Raw genomic sequence first — 25,133 nt, 5'->3', positions numbered from 1 at the left:
CTTCCCTCATCAGTAGAGAAAATAGTTAGGGGTGGAAGAGAAGGCCGCCAAACAACCGTCAATGGCCTCGATGCCCGAACCGGCACGCAGGTGCATCGTCCAGGAGCCCGTCGGCTCAAAGCTCAAGGGAGCCAATTTGTAGAAACCATCGCAATGGACCGCACATTGCTAGCTTCTCCTCTGGATCGCCCCTCGGGACTCTGGTACATGGAGTTTTTGAGTGGTTCACCCCAGTGGGTGCAAGTAGGTACTTGTTGAACTGATGATCTCTAGACCCGATACATGTCCCGGGTTTTTGGATATCGCCCGAGACATGGCTCGGGTTTCGGGATAACTTCCCTCATCAGTAGAGAAAATAGTTAGGGGTGGAAGAGACGGCCGCCAAACAACCGTCAATGGCCTCGATGCCCATACCGGCACGCAGGTGCGTCGTCCAGGAGCCCGTCGGCTCAAATCTCAAGGGGGCCAATTTGTAGAAACCATCGTAATGGACCGCACACCGCTAGCCTCTCCTCCGGATCGCCCTTCGGGACTCTGGTACATGGAGTTCTTGAGTGGTTCACCCCAGTGGGTGCAAGTAGGTACTTGTTGAACTGATGATCTCTAGACCCAATACATGTCCCGGGTTTTTGGATATTGCCCGAGACATGGCTCGGGTTTCGGGATAACTTCCCTCATCAGTAGAGAAAATAGTTAGGGGTGGAAGAGAAGGCCGCCAAACAACCGTCAATGGCCTCGATGCCCGAACCGGCACGCAGGTGCGACGTCCAGGAGCCCGTCGGCTCAAAGCTCAAGGGAGCCAATTTGTAGAAGCCATCGCAATGGACCACACACCGCTAGCCTCTCCTCCGGATCGCCCTCGGGACTCTGGTACATGGAGTTCTTGAGTGGTTCAGCCCAGTGGGTGCAAGTAGGTACTTGTTGAACTGATGATCTCTAGACCCGATACATGTCCCGGGTTTTGGGATATCGCCCGAGACATGGCTCGGGTTTCGGGATAACTTCCCTCATTAGTAGAGAAAATAGTTAGGGGTGGTAGAGAAGGCCGCCAAACAACCGTCAATGGCCTCGATGTCCAAACCGGCACGCAGGTGCGTCGTCCAGGAGCCCGTCGGCTCAAAGCTCAAGGGAGCCAATTTGTAGAAACCATCGCAATGGACCGCACACCGCTACCCTCTCCTCCGGATCGCCCCTCGGGACTCTGGTACATGGAGTTCTTGAGTGGTTCACCCCAGTGGGTGCAAGTAGGTACTTGTTGAACTGATGATCTCTAGACCCGATACATGTCCCGGGTTTTGGCATATCGCCCGAGACATGGCTCTGGTTTCGGGATAACTTCCCTCATCAGTAGAGAAAATAGTTAGGGGTGGAAGAGAAGGCCGCCAAACAACTGTCAATGGCCTTGATGCCCGAACCGGCACGCAGGTGCGTTGTCCAGGAGCCCGTCGGCTCAAAGCTCAAGGGAGCCAATTTGTAGAAACCATCGCAATGGACCGCAGACCGCTAGCCTCTACTCCAGATCGCCCCTTGGGACTCTGGTACATGGAGTTCTTGAGTGGTTCACCCCAGTGGGTGCAAGTAGGTACTTGTTGAACTGATGATCTCTAGACCCGATACATGTCCCGGGTTTTTGGATATCGCCCGAGACATGGCTCGGGTTTTGGGATACCTTCCCTCATCAGTAGAGAAAATAGGGGTGGAAGAGAAGGCCGCCAAACAACCGTCAATGGCCTCGATGCCCGAACCGGCACACAGGTGCATCTTCCAGGAGCCCATCGGCTCAAAGCTCAAGGGAGCCAATTTGTAGAAACCATCGCAATGGACCGCACACCACTAGCCTCTCCTCCGGATCGCCCCTCGGGACTCTGGTACATGGAGTTCTTGAGTGGTTCACCCCAGTAAGTGCAAGTAAGTACTTGTTGAACTGATGATCTCTAGACCCGATACATGTCCCGGGTTTTTGGATATCACCCGAGACATGGCTCGGGTTTCGGGATAACTTCCCTCATCAGTAGAGAAAATAGTTAGGGGTGGAAGAGAAGGCCGCCAAACAACCGTCAATGGCCTCGATGCCCGAACCGGCACGGAGGTGCGTCGTCCAGGAGCTCGTCGGCTCAAAGCTCAAGGGAGCCAATTTGTAGAAACCATCGCAATGGACCGCACACCGCTAGCCTCTCCTCCGGATCGCCCCTCGGGACTCTGGTACATGGAGTTTTTGAGTGGTTCACCCCAGTGGGTGCAAGTAGGTACTTGTTGAACTGATGATCTCTAGACCCGATACATGTCCCGGGTTTTTGGATATCGCCCTAGACATGGCTCGGGTTTCGGGATAACTTCCCTCATCAGTAGAGAAAATAGTTAGGGGTGAAAGAGAAGGCCGCCAAACAACCGTCAATGGCCTCGATGCCCGAACCGGCACGCAGGTGCGTCGTCCAGGAGCCCGTCGGCTCAAAGCTCAAGGGAGCCAATTTGAAGAAACCATCGCAATGGACCGCACACCGCTAGCCTCTTCTCCGGATTGCCCCTCGGGACTCTGGTACATGGAGGTATTGAGTGGTTCACCCCAGTGGGTGCAAGTAGGTAATTGTTGAACTGATTATCTCTAGACCCGATACATGTCCCGGGTTTTTGGATATCGCCCGAGACATTGCTCGGGTTTCGGGATAACTTCCTTCATCAGTAGAGAAATTAGTTAGGGGTGGAAGAGAAGGCCGCCAAACAACCGTCAATGGCCTCGATGCCCGAACCGGCACGCAGGTGCGTCGTCCAGGAGCCCGTCGGCTCAAAGCTCAAGGGAGCCAATTTGTAGAAACCATCGCAATGGACCGCACACCGCTAGCCTCTCCTCCGGATCGCCCCTCGGGACTCTGGTACATGGAGTTCTTGAGTGGTTCACCCCAGTAAGTGCAAGTAAGTACTTGTTGAACTGATGATCTCTAGACCCGATACATGTCCCGGGTTTTTGGATATCACCCGAGACATGGCTCGGGTTTCGGGATAACTTCCCTCATCAGTAGAGAAAATAGTTAGGGGTGGAAGAGAAGGCCGCCAAACAACCGTCAATGGCCTCGATGCCCGAACCGGCACGGAGGTGCGTCGTCCAGGAGCTCGTCGGCTCAAAGCTCAAGGGAGCCAATTTGTAGAAACCATCGCAATGGACCGCACACCGCTAGCCTCTCCTCCGGATCGCCCCTCGGGACTCTGGTACATGGAGTTTTTGAGTGGTTCACCCCAGTGGGTGCAAGTAGGTACTTGTTGAACTGATGATCTCTAGACCCGATACATGTCCCGGGTTTTTGGATATCGCCCTAGACATGGCTCGGGTTTCGGGATAACTTCCCTCATCAGTAGAGAAAATAGTTAGGGGTGAAAGAGAAGGCCGCCAAACAACCGTCAATGGCCTCGATGCCCGAACCGGCACGCAGGTGCGTCGTCCAGGAGCCCGTCGGCTCAAAGCTCAAGGGAGCCAATTTGAAGAAACCATCGCAATGGACCGCACACCGCTAGCCTCTTCTCCGGATTGCCCCTCGGGACTCTGGTACATGGAGGTATTGAGTGGTTCACCCCAGTGGGTGCAAGTAGGTAATTGTTGAACTGATTATCTCTAGACCCGATACATGTCCCGGGTTTTTGGATATCGCCCGAGACATTGCTCGGGTTTCGGGATAACTTCCTTCATCAGTAGAGAAATTAGTTAGGGGTGGAAGAGAAGGCCGCCAAACAACCGTCAATGGCCTCGATGCCCGAACCGGCACGCAGGTGCGTCGTCCAGGAGCCCGTCGGCTCAAAGCTCAAGGGAGCCAATTTGTAGAAACCATCGCAATGGACCGCACACCGCTAGCCTCTCCTCCGGATCGCCCCTCGGGACTCTGGTACATGGAGTTCTTGAGTGGTTCACCCCAGTGGGTGCAAGTAGGTACTTTTTGAACTGATGATCTCTAGACCCGATACATGTCCCGAGTTTTTGGATATCGCCCGAGACATGGCTCGGGTTTCGGGATACCTTCCCTCATCAGTAGAGAAAATAGTTAGGGGTGGAAGAGAAGGCCGCCAAACAACCGTCAATGGCCTCGATGCCCGAACCGGCACGCAGGTGCATCGTCCAGGAGCCCGTCGGCTCAAAGCTCAAGGGAGCCAATTTGTAGAAACCATCGCAATGGACCGCACATTGCTAGCTTCTCCTCTGGATCGCCCCTCGGGACTCTGGTACATGGAGTTTTTGAGTGGTTCACCCCAGTGGGTGCAAGTAGGTACTTGTTGAACTGATGATCTCTAGACCCGATACATGTCCCGGGTTTTTGGATATCGCCCGAGACATGGCTCGGGTTTCGGGATAACTTCCCTCATCAGTAGAGAAAATAGTTAGGGGTGGAAGAGACGGCCGCCAAACAACCGTCAATGGCCTCGATGCCCATACCGGCACGCAGGTGCGTCGTCCAGGAGCCCGTCGGCTCAAATCTCAAGGGGGCCAATTTGTAGAAACCATCGTAATGGACCGCACACCGCTAGCCTCTCCTCCGGATCGCCCTTCGGGACTCTGGTACATGGAGTTCTTGAGTGGTTCACCCCAGTGGGTGCAAGTAGGTACTTGTTGAACTGATGATCTCTAGACCCAATACATGTCCCGGGTTTTTGGATATTGCCCGAGACATGGCTCGGGTTTCGGGATAACTTCCCTCATCAGTAGAGAAAATAGTTAGGGGTGGAAGAGAAGGCCGCCAAACAACCGTCAATGGCCTCGATGCCCGAACCGGCACGCAGGTGCGACGTCCAGGAGCCCGTCGGCTCAAAGCTCAAGGGAGCCAATTTGTAGAAGCCATCGCAATGGACCGCACACCGCTAGCCTCTCCTCCGGATCGCCCCTCGGGACTCTGGTACATGGAGTTCTTGAGTGGTTCACCCCAGTGGGTGCAAGTAGGTACTTGTTGAACTGATGATCTCTAGACCCGATACATGTCCCGGGTTTTTGGATATCGCCCGAGACATGGCTCGGGTTTCGGGATAACTTCCCTCATCAGTAGAAAAAATAATTAGGGGTGGAAGAGAAGGCCGCCAAACAACCGTCAATGGCCTCAATGCCCGAACCGGCATGCAGGTGCGTCGTCCAGAAGCCCGTCGGCTCAAAGCTCAAGGAAGTCAATTTGTAGAAACCATCGCAATTGACCGCACACAGCTAGCCTCTCCTCCGGATCGCCCCTCGGGACTCTGGTACATGGAGTTCTTGAGTGGTTCACCCCAGTGGGTGCAAGTAGGTACTTGTTGAACTGATGATCTCTAGACCCGATACATGTCCCCTGGTTTTTGGATATCGCCCGAGACATGGCTCGGGTTTCGGGATAACTTCCCTCATCAGTAGAGAAAATAGTTAGGGGTGGAAGAGAAGGCCGCCAAACAACCGTCAATGGCCTCGATGCCCGAACCGGCACGGAGGTGCGTCGTCCAGGAGCTCGTCGGCTCAAAGCTCAAGGGAGCCAATTTGTAGAAACCATCGCAATGGACCGCACACCGCTAGCCTCTCCTCCGGATCGCCCCTCGGGACTCTGGTACATGGAGTTTTTGAGTGGTTCACCCTAGTGGGTGCAAGTAGGTACTTGTTGAACTGATGATCTCTAGACCCGATACATGTCCCGGGTTTTTGGATATCGCCCTAGACATGGCTCGGGTTTCGGGATAACTTCCCTCATCAGTAGAGAAAATAGTTAGGGGTGAAAGAGAAGGCCGCCAAACAACCGTCAATGGCCTCGATGCCCGAACCGGCACGCAGGTGCGTTGTCCAGGAGCCCGTCGGCTCCAAGCTCAAGGGAGCCAATTTGTAGAAACCATCGCAATGGACCGCACACCGCTAGCCTCTTCTCCGGATTGCCCCTCGGGACTCTGGTACATGGAGGTATTGAGTGGTTCACCCCAGTGGGTGCAAGTAGGTAATTGTTGAACTGATGATCTCTAAACCCGATACATGTCCCGGGTTTTTGGATATCTCCCGAGACATTGCTCGGGTTTCGGGATAACTTCCTTCATCAGTAGAGAAATTAGTTAGGGGTGGAAGAGAAGGCCGCCAAACAACCGTCAATGGCCTCGATGCTCGAACCGGCACGCAGGTGCGTCGTCCAGGAGCCCGTCGGCTCAAAGCTCAAGGGAGCCAATTTGTAGAAACCATCGCAATGGACCGCACACCGCTAGCCTCTCCTCCGGATCGCCCCTCGGGACTCTGGTACATGGAGTTCTTGAGTGGTTCACCCCAGTGGGTGCAAGTAGGTACTTTTTGAACTGATGATCTCTAGACCCGATACATGTCCCGAGTTTTTGGATATCGCCCGAGACATGGCTCGGGTTTCGGGATACCTTCCCTCATCAGTAGAGAAAATAGTTAGGGGTGGAAGAGAAGGCCGCCAAACAACCGTCAATGGCCTCGATGCCCGAACCGGCACGCAGGTGCATCGTCCAGGAGCCCGTCGGCTCAAAGCTCAAGGGAGCCAATTTGTAGAAACCATCGCAATGGACCGCACATTGCTAGCTTCTCCTCTGGATCGCCCCTCGGGACTCTGGTACATGGAGTTCTTGAGTGGTTCACCCCAGTGGGTGCAAGTAGGTACTTGTTGAACTGATGATCTCTAGACCCGATACATGTCCCGGGTTTTTGGATATCGCCCGAGACATGGCTCGGGTTTCGGGATAACTTCCCTCATCAGTAGAGAAAATAGTTAGGGGTGGAAGAGACGGCCGCCAAACAACCGTCAATGGCCTCGATGCCCGTACCGGCACGCAGGTGCGTCGTCCAGGAGCCTGTCGGCTCAAATCTCAAGGGGGCCAATTTGTAGAAACCATCGTAATGGACCGCACACCGCTAGCCTCTCCTCCGGATCGCCCTTCGGGACTCTGGTACATGGAGTTCTTGAGTGGTTCACCCCAGTGGGTGCAAGTAGGTACTTGTTGAACTGATGATCTCTAGACCCAATACATGTCCCGGGTTTTTGGATATTGCCCGAGACATGGCTCGGGTTTCGGGATAACTTCCCTCATCAGTAGAGAAAATAGTTAGGGGTGGAAGAGAAGGCCACCAAACAACCGTCAATGGCCTCGATGCCCGAACCGGCACGCAGGTGCGACGTCCAGGAGCCCGTCGGCTCAAAGCTCAAGGGAGCCAATTTGTAGAAGCCATCGCAATGGACCGCACACCGCTAGCCTCTCCTCCGGATCGCCCCTCGGGACTCTGGTACATGGAGTTCTTGAGTGGTTCACCCCAGTGGGTGCAAGTAGGTACTTGTTGAACTGATGATCTCTAGACCCGATACATGTCCCGGGTTTTTGGATATCGCCCGAGACATGGCTCGGGTTTCGGGATAACTTCCCTCATCAGTAGAGAAAATAGTTAGGGGTGGAAGAGAAGGCCGCCAAACAACCGTCAATGGCCTCAATGCCCGAACCGGGATGCAGGTGCGTCGTCCAGAAGCCCGTCGGCTCAAAGCTCAAGGGAGCCAATTTGTAGAAACCATCGCAATGGACCGCACACCGCTAGCCTCTCCTCCGGATCGCCCCTCGGGACTCTGGTACATGGAGTTCTTGAGTGGTTCACCCCAGTGGGTGCAAGTAGGTACTTGTTGAACTGATGATCTCTAGACCCGATACATGTCCCCTGGTTTTTGGATATCGCCCGAGACATGGCTCGGGTTTCGGGATAACTTCCCTCATCAGTAGAGAAAATAGTTAGTAGTGGAAGAGAAGGCCGCCAAACAACCGTCAATGGCCTCGATGCCCGAACGGGCACGCAGGTGCATTGTCCAGGAGCCCGTCGGCTCAAAGCTCAAGGGAGCCAATTTGTAGAAACCATTGCAATGGACCGCACACCACTAGCCTCTCCTCTGGATCGCCCCTCGGGACTCTGGTGCATGGAGTTCTTGAGTGGTTCACCCCAGTGGGTGCAAGTAGGTACTTGTTGAACTGATGATCTCTAGACCCGATACATGTCCCGGGTTTTGGGATATCGCCCGAGACATGGCTCGGGTTTCGGGATAACTTCCCTCATCAGTAGAGAAAATAGTTAGGGGTGGAAGAGAAGGCCGCCAAACAACCGTCAATGGCCTCGATGCCCTTACCGGCACGCAGGTGTGTCGTCCAGGAGCCCGTCGGCTCAAAGCTCAAGGGAGCCAATTTGTAGAAACCATCGCAATGGACCGCACACCGCTAGCCTCTCCTCCGGATCGCCCCTCGGGACTCTGGTACATGGAGTTCTTGAGTGCTTCACCCCAGTGAGTGCAAGTAGGTACTTGTTGAACTGATGATCTCTAGACCCGATACATGTCCCGGGTTTTTGGATATCGCCCGAGACATGGCTCGGGTTTCGGGATAACTTCCCTCATCAGTAGAGAAAATAGTTAGGGGTAGAAGAGAAGGCCGCCAAACAACCGTCAATGGCCTCGATGCCCTTACCGGCACGCAGGTGCGTCGTCCAGGAGCCCGTCGGCTCAAAGCTCAAGAGAGCCAATTTGTAGAAACCATCGCAATGGACTGCACACCGCTAGCCTCTCCTCCGGATCACCCCTCGGGACTCTGGTACATAGAGTTCTTGAGTGGTTCACCCCAGTGGGTGCAAGTAGGTACTTGTTGAACTGATGATCTCTAGACCCGATACATGTCCCGGGTTTTTGGATATCGCCCGAGACATGGCTCGGGTTTCGGGATAACTTCCCTCATCAGTAGAGAAAATAGTTAAGGGGTGGAAGAGAAGGCCGCCAAACAACCGTCAATGGCCTCGATGCCCTTACCGGCACGAAGGTGCGTCGTCCAGGAGCCCGTCGGCTCAAAGCTCAAGGGAGCCAATTTGTAGAAACCATCGCAATGGACCGCACACCGCTAGCCTCTCCTCCGGATCGCCCCTCGGGACTCTTTGTTACATGGAGTTCTTGAGTGCTTCACCCCAGTGGGTGCAAGTAGGTACTTGTTGAACTGATGATCTCTAGACCCGATACATGTCCCGGGTTTTTGGATATCGCCCGAGACATGGCTCGGGTTTCGGGATAACTTCCCTCATCAGTAGAGAAAAAAGTTAGGGGTGGAAGAGAAGGCCGCCAAACAACCGTCAATGGCCTCAATGCCCGAACCGGCATGCAGGTGCGTCGTCCAGAAGCCCGTCGGCTCAGAGCTCAAGGGAGCCAATTTGTAGAAACCATCGCAATGGACCGCACACCGCTAGCCTCTCCTCCGGATCGCCCCTCATGACTCTGGTACATGGAGTTCTTGAGTGGTTCACCCCAGTGGGTGCAAGTAGGTATTTGTTGAACTGATGATCTCTAGACCCGATACATGTCCCATGGTTTTTGGATATCGCCCGAGACATGGCTCGGGTTTCAGGATAACTTCCCTCATCAGTAGAGAAAATAGTTAGTAGTGGAAGAGAAGGCCGCCAAACAACCGTCAATGGCCTCGATGCCCGAACGGGCATGCAGGTGCATCGTCCAGGAGCCCGTCGGCTCAAAGCTCAAGGGAGCCAATTTGTAGAAACCATTGCAATGGACCGCACACCACTAGCCTCTCCTCTGGATCGCCCCTCGGGACTCTGGTGCATGGAGTTCTTGAGTTGTTCACCCCAGTGGGTGCAAGTAGGTACTTGTTGAACTGATGATCTCTAGACCCGATACATGTCCCTGGTTTTTGGATATCGCCCGAGACATGGCTCGGGTTTCGGGATAACTTCCCTCATCAGTAGAGAAAATAGTTAGGGGTGGAAGAGAAGGCCGCCAAACAACTGTCAATGGCCTCGATGCCCGAACCGGCACGCAGGTGCGTCGTCCAGGAGCCCGTCGGCTCAAATCTCAAGGGGGCCAATTTGTAGAAACCATCGCAATGGACCGCACACCGCTAGCCTATCCTCCTGATCGCCCCTCGGGACTCTGGTACATGGAGTTCTTGAGTGGTTCACCCCAGTGGGTGCAAGTAGGTACTTGTTGAACTGATGATCTCTAGACCCGATACATGTCCCGGGTTTTGGGATATATCGCCCGAGACATGGCTCGGGTTTCGGGATAACTTCCCTCATCAGTAGAGAAAATAGTTAGGGGTGGAAGAGAAGGCCGCCAAACAACCGTCAATGGCCTCGATGCCCAAACTGGCACGCAGGTGCGTCGTCCAGGAGGCCGTCGGCTCAAAGCTCAAGGGAGCCAATTTGTAGAAACCATCGCAATGGACCGCACACCGCTAGCCTCTCCTCCGGATCTCCCCTCGGGACTCTGGTACATGGAGTTCTTGAGTGGTTCACCCCAGTGGGTGCAAGTAGGTACTTGTTGAACTGATGATCTCTAGACCCGATACATGTCCCGGGTTTTTGGATATCGCCCGAGACATGGCTCAGGTTTCGGGATAACATCCCTCATCAGTAGAGAAAATAGTTAGGGGTGGAAGAGAAGGCCGCCAAACAACCGTCAATGGCCTCGATGCCCTTACCGGCACGCAGGTGCGTCGTCCAGGAGCCCGTCGGCTCAAAGCTCAAGGGAGCCAATTTGTAGAAACCATCGCAATGGACCGCACACCGCTAGCCTCTCCTCCGGATCGCCCCTCGGGACTCTGGTACATGGAGTTCTTGAGTGCTTCACCCCAGTGAGTGCAAGTAGGTACTTGTTGAACTGATGATCTCTAGACCCGATACATGTCCCGGGTTTTTGGATATCGCCCGAGACATGGCTCGGGTTTCGGGATAACTTCCCTCATCAGTAGAGAAAATAGTTAGGGGTGGAAGAGAAGGCCGCCAAACAACCGTCAATGGCCTCGATGCCCTTACCGGCACGCAGGTGCGTCGTCCAGGAGCCCGTCGGCTCAAAGCTCAAGAGAGCCAATTTGTAGAAACCATCGCAATGGACCGCACACCGCTAGCCTCTCCTCCGGATCGCCCCTCGGGACTCTGGTACATAGAGTTCTTGAGTGGTTCACCCCAGTGGGTGCAAGTAGGTACTTGTTGAACTGATGATCTCTAGACCCGATACATGTCCCGGGTTTTTGGATATCGCCCGAGACATGGCTCGGGTTTCGGGATAACTTCCCTCATCAGTAGAGAAAATAGTTAAGGGGTGGAAGAGAAGGCCGCCAAACAACCGTCAATGGCCTCGATGCCCTTACCGGCACGAAGGTGCGTCGTCCAGGAGCCCGTCGGCTCAAAGCTCAAGGGAGCCAATTTGTAGAAACCATCGCAATGGACCGCACACCGCTAGCCTCTCCTCCGGATCGCCCCTCGGGACTCTTTGTTACATGGAGTTCTTGAGTGCTTCACCCCAGTGGGTGCAAGTAGGTACTTGTTGAACTGATGATCTCTAGACCCGATACATGTCCCGGGTTTTTGGATATCGCCCGAGACATGGCTCGGGTTTCGGGATAACTTCCCTCATCAGTAGAGAAAATAGTTAGGGGTGGAAGAGAAGGCCGCCAAACAACCGTCAATGGCCTCAATGCCCGAACCGGCATGCAGGTGCGTCGTCCAGAAGCCCGTCGGCTCAGAGCTCAAGGGAGCCAATTTGTAGAAACCATCGCAATGGACCGCACACCGCTAGCCTCTCCTCCGGATCGCCCCTCGTGACTCTGGTACATGGAGTTCTTGAGTGGTTCACCCCAGTGGGTGCAAGTAGGTATTTGTTGAACTGATGATCTCTAGACCCGATACATGTCCCATGGTTTTTGGATATCGCCCGAGACATGGCTCGGGTTTCAGGATAACTTCCCTCATCAGTAGAGAAAATAGTTAGTAGTGGAAGAGAAGGCCGCCAAACAACCGTCAATGGCCTCGATGCCCGAACGGGCACGCAGGTGCATCGTCCAGGAGCCCGTCGGCTCAAAGCTCAAGGGAGCCAATTTGTAGAAACCATTGCAATGGACCGCACACCACTAGCCTCTCCTCTAGATCGCCCCTCGGGACTCTGGTGCATGGAGTTCTTGAGTTGTTCACCCCAGTGGGTGCAAGTAGGTACTTGTTGAACTGATGATCTCTAGACCCGATACATGTCCCTGGTTTTTGGATATCGCCCGAGACATGGCTCGGGTTTCGGGATAACTTCCCTCATCAGTAGAGAAAATAGTTAGGGGTGGAAGAGAAGGCCGCCAAACAACTGTCAATGGCCTCGATGCCCGAACCGGCACGCAGGTGCGTCGTCCAGGAGCCCGTCGGCTCAAATCTCAAGGGGGCCAATTTGTAGAAACCATCGCAATGGACCGCACACCGCTAGCCTATCCTCCTGATCGCCCCTCGGGACTCTGGTACATGGAGTTCTTGAGTGGTTCACCCCAGTGGGTGCAAGTAGGTACTTGTTGAACTGATGATCTCTAGACCCGATACATGTCCCGGGTTTTGGGATATCGCCCGAGACATGGCTCGGGTTTCGGGATAACTTCCCTCATCAGTAGAGAAAATAGTTAGGGGTGGAAGAGAAGGCCGCCAAACAACCGTCAATGGCCTCGATGCCCAAACCGGCACGCAGGTGCGTCGTCCAGGAGGCCGTCGGCTCAAAGCTCAAGGGAGCCAATTTGTAGAAACCATCGCAATGGACCGCACACCGCTAGCCTCTCCTCCGGATCTCCCCTCGGGACTCTGGTACATGGAGTTCTTGAGTGGTTCACCCCAGTGGGTGCAAGTAGGTACTTGTTGAACTGATGATCTCTAGACCCGATACATGTCCCGGGTTTTTGGATATCGCCCGAGACATGGCTCAGGTTTCGGGATAACATCCCTCATCAGTAGAGAAAATAGTTAGGGGTGGAAGAGAAGGCCGCCAAACAACCGTCAATGGCCTCGATGCCCTTACCGGCACGCAGGTGCGTCGTCCAGGAGCCCGTCGGCTCAAAGCTCAAGGGAGCCAATTTGTAGAAACCATCGCAATGGACCGCACACCGCTAGCCTCTCCTCCGGATCGCCCCTCGGGACTCTGGTACATGGAGTTCTTGAGTGCTTCACCCCAGTGAGTGCAAGTAGGTACTTGTTGAACTGATGATCTCTAGACCCGATACATGTCCCGGGTTTTTGGATATCGCCCGAGACATGGCTCGGGTTTCGGGATAACTTCCCTCATCAGTAGAGAAAATAGTTAGGGGTGGAAGAGAAGGCCGCCAAACAACCGTCAATGGCCTCGATGCCCTTACCGGCACGCAGGTGCGTCGTCCAGGAGCCCGTCGGCTCAAAGCTCAAGAGAGCCAATTTGTAGAAACCATCGCAATGGACCGCACACCGCTAGCCTCTCCTCCGGATCGCCCCTCGGGACTCTGGTACATGGAGTTCTTGAGTGGTTCACCCCAGTGGGTGCAAGTAGGTACTTGTTGAACTGATGATCTCTAGACCCGATACATGTCCCGGGTTTTTGGATATCGCCCGAGACACGGCTCGGGTTTCGGGATAACTTCCCTCATCAGTAGAGAAAATAGTTAAGGGGTGGAAGAGAAGGCCGCCAAACAACCGTCAATGGCCTCGATGCCCTTATCGGCACGAAGGTGTGTCGTCCCGGAGCCCGTCGGCTCAAAGCTCAAGGGAGCCAATTTGTAGAAACCATCGCAATGGACCGCACACCGCTAGCCTCTCCTCCGGATCGCCCCTCGGGACTCTTTGTTACATGGAGTTCTTGAGTGCTTCACCCCAGTGGGTGCAAGTAGGTACTTGTTGAACTGATGATCTCTAGACCCGATACATGTCCCGGGTTTTTGGATATCGCCCGAGACATTGCTCGGGTTTCGGGATAACTTACCTCATCAGTAGAGAAAATAGTTAGGGGTGGAAGAGAAGGCCGCCAAACAACCGTCAATGGCCTCGATGCCCGAACCGCCACGCAGGTGCGTCGTCCAGGAGCCCGTCGGCTCAAAGCTCAAGGGAGCCAATTTATAGAAACCATCGCAATGGACCGCACACTGCTAGCCTCTCCTCCGGATCGCCCCTCGGGACTCTGGTACATGGAGTTTTTGAGTGGTTCACCCCAGTGGGTGCAAGTAGGTACTTGTTGAACTGATGATCTCTAGACCCGATACATGTCCCGGGTTTTTGGATATCGCCCTAGACATGGCTCGGGTTTCGGGATAACTTCCCTCATCAGTAGAGAAAATAGTTAGGGGTGAAAGAGAAGGCCGCCAAACAACCGTCAATGGCCTCGATGCCCGAACCAGCACGCAGGTGCGTCGTCCAGGAGCCCGTCGGCTCAAAGCTCAAGGGAGCCAATTTGTAGAAACCATCGCAATGGACCGCACACCGCTAGCCTCTTCTCCGGATCGCCCCTCGGGACTCTGGTACATGGAGTTATTGAGTGGTTCACCCCAGTGGGTGCAAGTAGGTAATTGTTGAACTGATGATCTCTAGACCCGATACATGTCCCGGGTTTTTGGATATCGCCCGAGACATGGCTCGGGTTTCGGGATAACTTCCTTCATCAGTAGAGAAATTAGTTAGGGGTGGAAGAGAAGGCCGCCAAACAACCGTCAATGGCCTCGATGCCCGAACCGGCACACAGGTGCGTCGTCCAGGAGCCTGTCGGCTCAAGGGAGCCAATTTGTAGAAACCATCGCAATGGACCGCACACCGCTAGCCTCTCCTCAGGATCGCCCTTCGGGACTCTGGTACATGGAGTTCTTGAGTGGTTCACCCCAGTGGGTGCAAGTAGGTGCTTGTTGAACTGATGATCTCTAGACCCGATACATGTCCCGGGTTTTGGGATATCGCCCGAGACATGGCTCGGGTTTCGGGATAACTTCCCTCATCAGTAGAGAAAATAGTTAGGGGTGGAAGAGAAGGCCGCCAAACAACCGTCAATGGCCTCGATGCCCAAACCGGCACGCAGGTGCGACGTCCAGGAGCCCGTCGGCTCAAAGCTCAAGGGAGCCAATTTGTAGAAACCATCGCAATGGACCGCACACCGCTAGCCTCTCCTCCGGATCGCCCCTCGGGACTCTGGTACATGGAGTTCTTGAGTGGTTCACCCCAGTGGGTGCAAGTAGGTACTTGTTGAACTGATGATCTCTAGACCCGATACATGTCCCGGGTTTTTGGATATCGCCCGAGACATGGCTCAGGTTTCGGGATAACTTCCCTCATCAGTAGAGAAAATAGTTAGGGGTGGAAGAGAAGGCCGCCAAAGAACCGTCAATGGCCTCGATGCCCTTACCGGCACGCAGGTGCGTCGTCCAGGAGCCCGTCGGCTCAAAGCTCAAGGGAGCCAATTTGTAGAAACCATCTCAATGGACCGCACACCGCTAGCCTCTCCTCCGGATCGCCCCTCGGGACTCTGGTACATGGAGTTCTTGAGTGCTTCACCCCAGTGAGTGCAAGTAGGTACTTGTTGAACTGATGATCTCTAGACCCGATACATGTCCCGGGTTTTTGGATATCGCCCGAGACATGGCTCGGGTTTCGGGATAACTTCCCTCATCAGTAGAGAAAATAGTTAGGGGTGGAAGAGAAGGCCGCCAAACAACCGTCAATGGCCTCGATGCCCTTACCGGCACGCAGGTGCGTCGTCCAGGAGCCCGTCGACTCAAAGCTCAAGAGAGCCAATTTGTAGAAACCATCGCAATGGACTGCACACCGCTAGCCTCTCCTCCGGATCGCCCCTCTTGACTCTGGTACATGGAGTTCTTGAGTGGTTCACCCCAGTGGGTGCAAGTAGGTACTTGTTGAACTGATGATCTCTAGACCCGATACATGTCCCGGGTTTTTGGATATCGCCCGAGACATGGCTCGGGTTTCGGGATAACTTCCCTCATCAGTAGAGAAAATAGTTAAGGGGTGGAAGAGAAGGCCGCCAAACAACCGTCAATGGCCTCGATGCCCTTACCGGCACGAAGGTGCGTCGTCCAGGAGCCCGTCGGCTCAAAGCTCAAGGGAGCCAATTTGTAGAAACCATCGCAATGGACCGCACACCGCTAGCCTCTCCTCCGGATCGCCCCTCGGGACTCTTTGTTACATGGAGTTCTTGAGTGCTTCACCCCAGTGGGTGCAAGTAGGTACTTGTTGAACTGATGATCTCTAGACCCGATACATGTCCTGGGTTTTTGGATATCGCCCGAGACATGGCTCGGGTTTCGGGATAACTTACCTCATCAGTAGAGAAAATAGTTAGGCGTGGAAGAGAAGGCCGCCAAACAACCGTCAATGGCCTCGATGCCCGAACCGCCACGAAGGTGCGTCGTCCAGGAGCCCGTCGGCTCAAAGCTCAAGGGAGCCAATTTATAGAAACCATCGCAATGGACCGCACACCGCTAGCCTCTCCTCCGGATCGCCCCTCGGGACTCTGGCACATGGAGTTTTTGAGTGGTTCACCCCAGTGGGTGCAAGTAGGTACTTGTTGAACTGATGATCTCTAGACCCGATACATGTCCCGGGTTTTTGGATATCGCCCTAGACATGGCTCGGGTTTCGGGATAACTTCTCTCATCAGTAGAGAAAATAGTTAGGGGTGAAAGAGAAGGCCGCCAAACAACCGTCAATGGCCTCGATGCCCGAACAAGCACGCAGGTGCGTCGTCCAGGAGCCAGTCGGCTCAAAGCTCAAGGGAGCCAATTTGTAGAAACCATCGCAATGGACCGCACACCGCTAGCCTCTTCTCCGGATCGCCCCTCGGGACTCTGGTACATGGAGTTATTGAGTGGTTCACCCCAGTGGGTGCAAGTAGGTAATTGTTGAACTGATGATCTCTAGACCCGATACATGTCCCGGGTTTTTGGATATTGCCCGAGACATGGCTCGGGTTTCGGGATAACTTCCTTCATCAGTAGAGAAATTAGTTAGGAGTGGAAGAGAAGGCCGCCAAACAACCGTCAATGGCCTCGATGCCCGAACCGGCACGCAGGTGCGTCGTCCAGGAGCCCGTCGGCTAAAAGCTCAAGGGAGCCAATTTGTAGAAACCATCGCAATGGACCGCACACGGCTAGCCTCTCCTCTGGATCGCCCCTCGGGACTCTGGTACATGGAGTTCTTGAGTGGTTCACCCCAGTGGGTGCAAGTAGGTACTTTTTGAACTGATGATCTCTAGACCCGATATATGTCCCAAGTTTTTGGATATCGCCCGAGACATGGCTCGGGTTTCGGGATACCTTCCCTCATCAGTAGAGAAAATAGTTAGGGGTGGAAGAGAAGGCCGCCAAACAACCGTCAATGGCCTCGATGCCCGAACCGGCACGCAGGTGCATCGTCCAGGAGCCCGTCGGCTCAAAGCTCAAGGGAGCCAATTTGTAGAAACCATCGCAATGGACCGCACATTGCTAGCTTCTCCTCTGGATCGCCCCTCGGGACTCTGGTACATGGAGTTCTTGAGTGGTTCACCCCAGTGGGTGCAAGTAGGTACTTGTTGAACTGATGATCTCTAGACCCGATACATGTCCCGTGTTTTTGGATATCGCCCGAGACATGGCTCGGGTTTCGGGATAACTTCCCTCATCAGTAGAGAAAATAGTTAGGGGTGGAAGAGAAGGCCGCCAAACAACTGTCAATGGCCTTGATGCCCGAACCGGCACGCAGGTGCGTCGTCCAGGAGCCCGTCGGCTCAAAGCTCAAGGGAGCCAATTTGTAGAAACCATCGCAATGGACCGCACACCGCTAGCCTCTCCTCCGGATCGCCCCTCGGGACTCTGGTACATGGAGTTCTTTAGTGGTTCACCCCAGTGGGTGCAAGTAGGTACTTGTTGAACTGATGATCTCTAGACCCGATACATGTCCCGGGTTTTTGGATATCGCCCGAGACATGGCTCGGGTTTCGGGATAACTTCCCTCATCAGTAGAGAAAATAGTTAGGGGTGGAAGAGAAGGCCGCCAAACAACTGTCAATGGCCTTGATGCCCAAACCGGCACGCAGGTGCGTCGTTCAGGATCCCGTCGGCTCAAAGCTCAAGGGAGCCAATTTGTAGAAACCATCGCAATGGACCGCACACCGCTAGCCTCTCCTCCGGATCGCCCCTCGGGACTCTGGTACATGGAGTTCTTGAGTGGTTCACCCCAGTGGGTGCAAGTAGGTACTTGTTGAACTGATGATCTCTAGACCCGATACATGTCCCGGGTTTTTGGATATCGCCCGAGACATGGCTCGGGTTTCGGGATAACTTCCCTCATCAGTAGAGAAAATAGTTAAGGGGTGGAAGAGAAGGCCGCCAAACAACCGTCAATGGCCTCGATGCCCTTACCGGCACGAAGGTGCGTCGTCCAGGAGCCCGTCGGCTCAAAGCTCAAGGGAGCCAATTTGTAGAAACCATCGCAATGGACCGCACACCGCTAGCCTCTCCTCCGGATCGCCCCTCGGGACTCTTTGTTACATGGAGTTCTTGAGTGCTTCACCCCAGTGGGTGCAAGTAGGTACTTGTTGAACTGATGATCTCTAGACCCGATACATGTCCCGGGTTTTTGGATATCGCCCGAGACATGGCTCGGGTTTCGGGATAACTTACCTCATCAGTAAAGAAAATAGTTAGGCGTGGAAGAGAAGGCCGCCAAACAACCGTCAATGGCCTCGATGCCCGAACCGCCACGCAGGTGCGTCGTCCAGGAGCCCGTCGGCTCAAAGCTCAAGGGAGCCAATTTATAGAAACCATCGCAATGGACCGCACACCGCTAGCCTCTCCTCCGGATCGCCCCTCGGGACTCTGGTACATGGAGTTTTTGAGTGGGTCACCCCAGTGGGTGCAAGTAGGTACTTGTTGAACTGATGATCTCTAGACCCGATACATGTCCCGGGTTTTTGGATATCGCCCTAGACATGGCTCGGGTTTCGGGATAACTTCCCTCATCAGTAGAGAAAATAGTTAGGTGTGAAAGAGAAGGCCGCCAAACAACTGTCAATGGCCTCGATGCCCGAACAAGCACGCAGGTGCGTCGTCCAGGAGCCCATCGGCTCAAAGCTCAAGGAGCCAATTTGTAGAAACCATCGCAATGGACCGCACACCACTAGCCTCTTCTCCGGATCGCCCCTCGGGACTCTGGTACATGGAGTTATTGAGTGGTTCACCCCAGTGGGTGCAAGTAGGTAATTGTTGAACTGATGATCTCTAGACCCGATACATGTCCCGGGTTTTTGGATATCGCCCGAGACATGGCTCGGGTTTCGGGATAACTTCCTTCATCAGTAGAGAAATTAGTTAGGGGTGGAAGAGAAGGCCGCCAAACAACCGTCAATGGCCTCGATGCCCGAACCGGCACGCAGGTGCGTCGTCCAGGAGCCCGTCGGCTCAAAGCTCAAGGGAGCCAATTTGTAGAAACCATCGCAATGGACCGCACACCGCTAGCCTCTCCTCCGGATCGCCCCTCGGGACTCTGGTACATGGAGTTCTTGAGTGGTTCACCCCAGTGGGTGCAAGTAGGTACTTTTTGAACTGATGATCTCTAGACCCGATACATGTCCCGAGTTTTTGGATATCGCCCGATACATGGCTCGGGTTTCGGGATACCTTCCCTCATCAGTAGAGAAAATAGTTAGGGGTGGAAGAGAAGGCCGCCAAACAACTGTCAATGGCCTTGATGCCCGAACCGGCACGCAGGTGCGTCGTCCAGGAGCCCGTCGGCTCAAAGCTCAAGGGAGCCAATTTGTAGAAACCATCGCAATGGACCGCACACCGCTAGCCTCTCCTCCGGATCGCCCCTCGGGACTCTGGTACATGGAGTTTTTGACTGGTTTACCCCAGTGGGTGCAAGTAGGTACTTGTTGAACTGATGATCTCTAGACCCGATACATGTCCCGGGTTTTTGGATATCGCCCTAGACATGGCTCCGGTTTCGGGATAACTTCCCTCATCAGTAGAGAAAATAGTTAGGGGTGGAAGAGAAGGCCGCCAAACAACCGTCAATGGCCTCGATGCCCTTACCGGCACGCAGGTGCGTCGTCCAGGAGCCCGTCGGCTCAAAGCTCAAGAGAGCCAATTTGTAGAAACCATTGCAATGGACCGCACACCACTAGCCTCTCCTCCGGATCGCCCCTCGGGACTCTGGTACATGGAGTTCTTGAGTGTTTCACCCCAGTGGGTGCAAGTAGGTACTTGTTGAACTGATGATCTCTAGACCCGATACATGTCCCGGGTTTTTGGATATCGCCCGAGACATGGCTCGGGTTTCGGGATAACTTCCCTCATCAGTAGAGAAAATAGTTAAGGGGTGGAAGAGAAGGCCGCCAAACAACCGTCAATGGCCTCGATGCCCTTACCGGCACGAAGGTGCGTCGTCCAGGAGCCCGTCGGCTCAAAGCTCAAGGGAGCCAATTTGTAGAAACCATCGCAATGGACCGCACACCGCTAGCCTCTCCTCCGGATCGCCCCTCGGGACTCTTTGTTACAAGGAGTTCTTGAGTGCTTCACCCCAGTGGGTGCAAGTAGGTACTTGTTGAACTGATGATCTCTAGACCCGATACATGTCCCGGGTTTTTGGATATCGCCCTAGACATGGCTCGGGTTTCGGGATAACTTCCCTCATCAGTAGAGAAAATAGTTAGGTGTGAAAGAGAAGGCCGCCAAACAACCGTCAATGGCCTCGATGCCCGAACAAGCACGCAGGTGCGTCGTCCAGGAGCCCGTCGGCTCAAAGCTCAAGGGAGCCAATTTGTAGAAACCATCGCAATGGACCGCACACCGCTAGCCTCTTCTCCGGATCGCCCCTCGGGACTCTGGTACATGGAGTTATTGAGTGGTTCACCCCAGTGGGTGCAAGTAGGTAATTGTTGAACAGATGATCTCTAGACCCGATACATGTCCCGGGTTTTTGGATATCGCCCGAGACATGGCTCGGGTTTCGGGATAACTTCCTTCATCAGTAGAGAAATTAGTTAGGGGTGGAAGAGAAGGCCGCCAAACAACCGTCAATGGCCTCGATGCCCGAACCGGCACGCAGGTGCGTCGTCCAGGAGCCCGTCGGCTCAAAGCTCAAGGGAGCCAATTTGTAGAAACCATCGCAATGGACCGCACACCGCTAGCCTCTCCTCCGGATCGCCCCTCGGGACTCTGGTACATGGAGTTCTTGAGTGGTTCACCCCAGTGGGTGCAAGTAGGTACTTTTTGAACTGATGATCTCTAGACCCGATACATGTCCCGAGTTTTTGGATATCGCCCGAGACATGGCTCGGGTTTCGGGATACCTTCCCTCATCAGTAGAGAAAATAGTTGGGGGTGGAAGAGAAGGCCGCCAAACAACTGTCAATGGCCTTGATGCCCGAACCGGCACGCAGGTGCGTCGTCCAGGAGCCCGTCGGCTCAAAGCTCAAGGGAGCCAATTTGTAGAAACCATCGCAATGGACCGCACACCGCTAGCCTCTCCTCCGGATCGCCCCTCGGGACTCTGGTACATGGAGTTCTTGAGTGGTTCACCCCAGTGGGTGCAAGTAGGTACTTTTTGAACTGATGATCTCTAGACCCAATATATGTCCCGAGTTTTTGGATATCGCCCGAGACATGGCTCGGGTTTCGGGATACCTTCCCTCATCAGTAGAGAAAATAGTTAGGGGTGGAAGAGAAGGCCGCCAAACAACCGTCAATGGCCTCGATGCCCGAACCGGCACGCAGGTGCATCGTCCAGGAGCCCGTCGGCTCAAAGCTCAAGGGAGCCAATTTGTAGAAACCATCGCAATGGACCGCACATTGCTAGCTTCTCCTCTGGATCGCCCCTCGGGACTCTGGTACATGGAGTTCTTGAGTGGTTCACCCCAGTGGGTGCAAGTAGGTACTTGTTGAACTGATGATCTCTAGACCCGATACATGTCCCGTGTTTTTGGATATCGCCCGAGACATGGCTCGGGTTTCGGGATAACTTCCCTCATCAGTAGAGAAAATAGTTAGGGGTGGAAGAGAAGGCCGCCAAAAAACTGTCAATGGCCTTGATGCCCGAACCGGCACGCAGGTGCGTCGTCCAGGAGCCCGTCGGCTCAAAGCTCAAGGGAGCCAATTTGTAGAAACCATCGCAATGGACCGCACACCGCTAGCCTCTCCTCCGGATCGCCCCTCGGGACTCTGGTACATGGAGTTCTTTAGTGGTTCACCCCAGTGGGTGCAAGTAGGTACTTGTTGAACTGATGATCTCTAGACCCGATACATGTCCCGGGTTTTTGGATATCGCCCGAGACATGGCTCGGGTTTCGGGATAACTTCCCTCATCAGTAGAGAAAATAGTTAGGGGTGGAAGAGAAGGCCGCCAAACAACTGTCAATGGCCTTGATGCCCAAACCGGCACGCAGGTGCGTCGTTCAGGAGCCCGTCGGCTCAAAGCTCAAGGGAGCCAATTTGTAGAAACCATCGCAATGGACCGCACACCGCTAGCCTCTCCTCCGGATCGCCCCTCGGGACTCTTTGTTACATGGAGTTCTTGAGTGCTTCACCCCAGTGGGTGCAAGTAGGTACTTGTTGAACTGATGATCTCTAGACCCGATACATGTCCCGGGTTTTTGGATATCGCCCTAGACATGGCTCGGGTTTCGGGATAACTTCCCTCATCAGTAGAGAAAATAGTTAGGTGTGAAAGAGAAGGCCGCCAAACAACCGTCAATGGCCTCGATGCCCGAACAAGCACGCAGGTGCGTCGTCCAGGAGCCCGTCGGCTCAAAGCTCAAGGGAGCCAATTTGTAGAAACCATCGCAATGGACCGCACACCGCTAGCCTCTTCTCCGGATCGCCCCTCGGGACTCTGGTACATGGAGTTATTGAGTGGTTCACCCCAGTGGGTGCAAGTAGGTAATTGTTGAACAGATGATCTCTAGACCCGATACATGTCCCGGGTTTTTGGATATCGCCGGAGACATGGCTCGGGTTTCGGGATAACTTCCTTCATCAGTAGAGAAATTAGTTAGGGGTGGAAGAGAAGGCCGCCAAACAACCGTCAATGGCCTCGATGCCCGAACCGGCACGCAGGTGCGTCGTCCAGGAGCCCGTCGGCTCAAAGCTCAAGGGAGCCAATTTGTAGAAACCATCGCAATGGACCGCACACCGCTAGCCTCTCCTCCGGATCGCCCCTCGGGACTCTGGTACATGGAGTTCTTGAGTGGTTCACCCCAGTGGGTGCAAGTAGGTACTTTTTGAACTGATGATCTCTAGACCCGATACATGTCCCGAGTTTTTGGATATCGCCCGAGACATGGCTCGGGTTTCGGGATACCTTCCCTCATCAGTAGAGAAAATAGTTGGGGGTGGAAGAGAAGGCCGCCAAACAATTGTCAATGGCCTTGATGCCCGAACCGGCACGCAGGTGCGTCGTCCAGGAGCCCGTCGGCTCAAAGCTCAAGGGAGCCAATTTGTAGAAACCATCGCAATGGACCGCACACCGCTAGCCTCTCCTCCGGATCGCCCCTCGGGACTCTGGTACATGGAGTTCTTGAGTGGTTCACCCCAGTGGGTGCAAGTAGGTACTTTTTGAACTGATGATCTCTAGACCCGATATATGTCCCGAGTTTTTGGATATCGCCCGAGACATGGCTCGGGTTTCGGGATACCTTCCCTCATCAGTAGAGAAAATAGTTAGGGGTGGAAGAGAAGGCCGCCAAACAACCGTCAATGGCCTCGATGCCCGAACCGGCACGCAGGTGCATCGTCCAGGAGCCCGTCGGCTCAAAGCTCAAGGGAGCCAATTTGTAGAAACCATCGCAATGGACCGCACATTGCTAGCTTCTCCTCTGGATCGCCCCTCGGGACTCTGGTACATGGAGTTCTTGAGTGGTTCACCCCAGTGGGTGCAAGTAGGTACTTGTTGAACTGATGATCTCTAGACCCGATACATGTCCCGTGTTTTTGGATATCGCCCGAGACATGGCTCGGGTTTCGGGATAACTTCCCTCATCAGTAGAGAAAATAGTTAGGGGTGGAAGAGAAGGCCGCCAAACAACTGTCAATGGCCTTGATGCCCGAACCGGCACGCAGGTGCGTCGTCCAGGAGCCCGTCGGCTCAAAGCTCAAGGGAGCCAATTTGTAGAAACCATCGCAATGGACCGCACACCGCTAGCCTCTCCTCCGGATCGCCCCTCGGGACTCTGGTACATGGAGTTCTTTAGTGGTTCACCCCAGTGGGTGCAAGTAGGTACTTGTTGAACTGATGATCTCTAGACCCGATACATGTCCCGGGTTTTTGGATATCGCCCGAGACATGGCTCGGGTTTCGGGATAACTTCCCTCATCAGTAGAGAAAATAGTTAGGGGTGGAAGAGAAGGCCGCCAAACAACCGTCAATGGCCTCGATGCCCGAACAAGCACGCAGGTGCGTCGTCCAGGAGCCCATCGGCTCAAAGCTCAAGGAGCCAATTTGTAGAAACCATCGCAATGGACCGCACACCACTAGCCTCTTCTCCGGATCGCCCCTCGGGACTCTGGTACATGGAGTTATTGAGTGGTTCACCCCAGTGGGTGCAAGTAGGTAATTGTTGAACTGATGATCTCTAGACCCGATACATGTCCCGGGTTTTTGGATATCGCCCGAGACATGGCTCGGGTTTCGGGATAACTTCCTTCATCAGTAGAGAAATTAGTTAGGGGTGGAAGAGAAGGCCGCCAAACAACCGTCAATGGCCTCGATGCCCGAACCGGCACGCAGGTGCGTCGTCCAGGAGCCCGTCGGCTCAAAGCTCAAGGGAGCCAATTTGTAGAAACCATCGCAATGGACCGCACACCGCTAGCCTCTCCTCCGGATCGCCCCTCGGGACTCTGGTACATGGAGTTCTTGAGTGGTTCACCCCAGTGGGTGCAAGTAGGTACTTTTTGAACTGATGATCTCTAGACCCGATACATGTCCCGAGTTTTTGGATATCGCCCGATACATGGCTCGGGTTTCGGGATACCTTCCCTCATCAGTAGAGAAAATAGTTAGGGGTGGAAGAGAAGGCCGCCAAACAACTGTCAATGGCCTTGATGCCCGAACCGGCACGCAGGTGCGTCGTCCAGGAGCCCGTCGGCTCAAAGCTCAAGGGAGCCAATTTGTAGAAACCATCGCAATGGACCGCACACCGCTAGCCTCTCCTCCGGATCGCCCCTCGGGACTCTGGTACATGGAGTTCTTTAGTGGTTCACCCCAGAGGGTGCAAGTAGGTACTTGTTGAACTGATGATCTCTAGACCCGATACATGTCCCGTGTTTTTGGATATCGCCCGAGACATGGCTCGGGTTTCGGGATAACTTCCCTCATCAGTAGAGAAAATAGTTAGGGGTGGAAGAGAAGGCCGCCAAACAACTGTCAATGGCCTTGA

This window comes from Lissotriton vulgaris, chromosome 12 (genome assembly GCF_964263255.1).
Source record: "Lissotriton vulgaris chromosome 12, aLisVul1.2, whole genome shotgun sequence".
Taxonomy (NCBI): domain Eukaryota; kingdom Metazoa; phylum Chordata; class Amphibia; order Caudata; family Salamandridae; genus Lissotriton; species Lissotriton vulgaris.
This window is presented reverse-complemented; position numbering follows the sequence as displayed.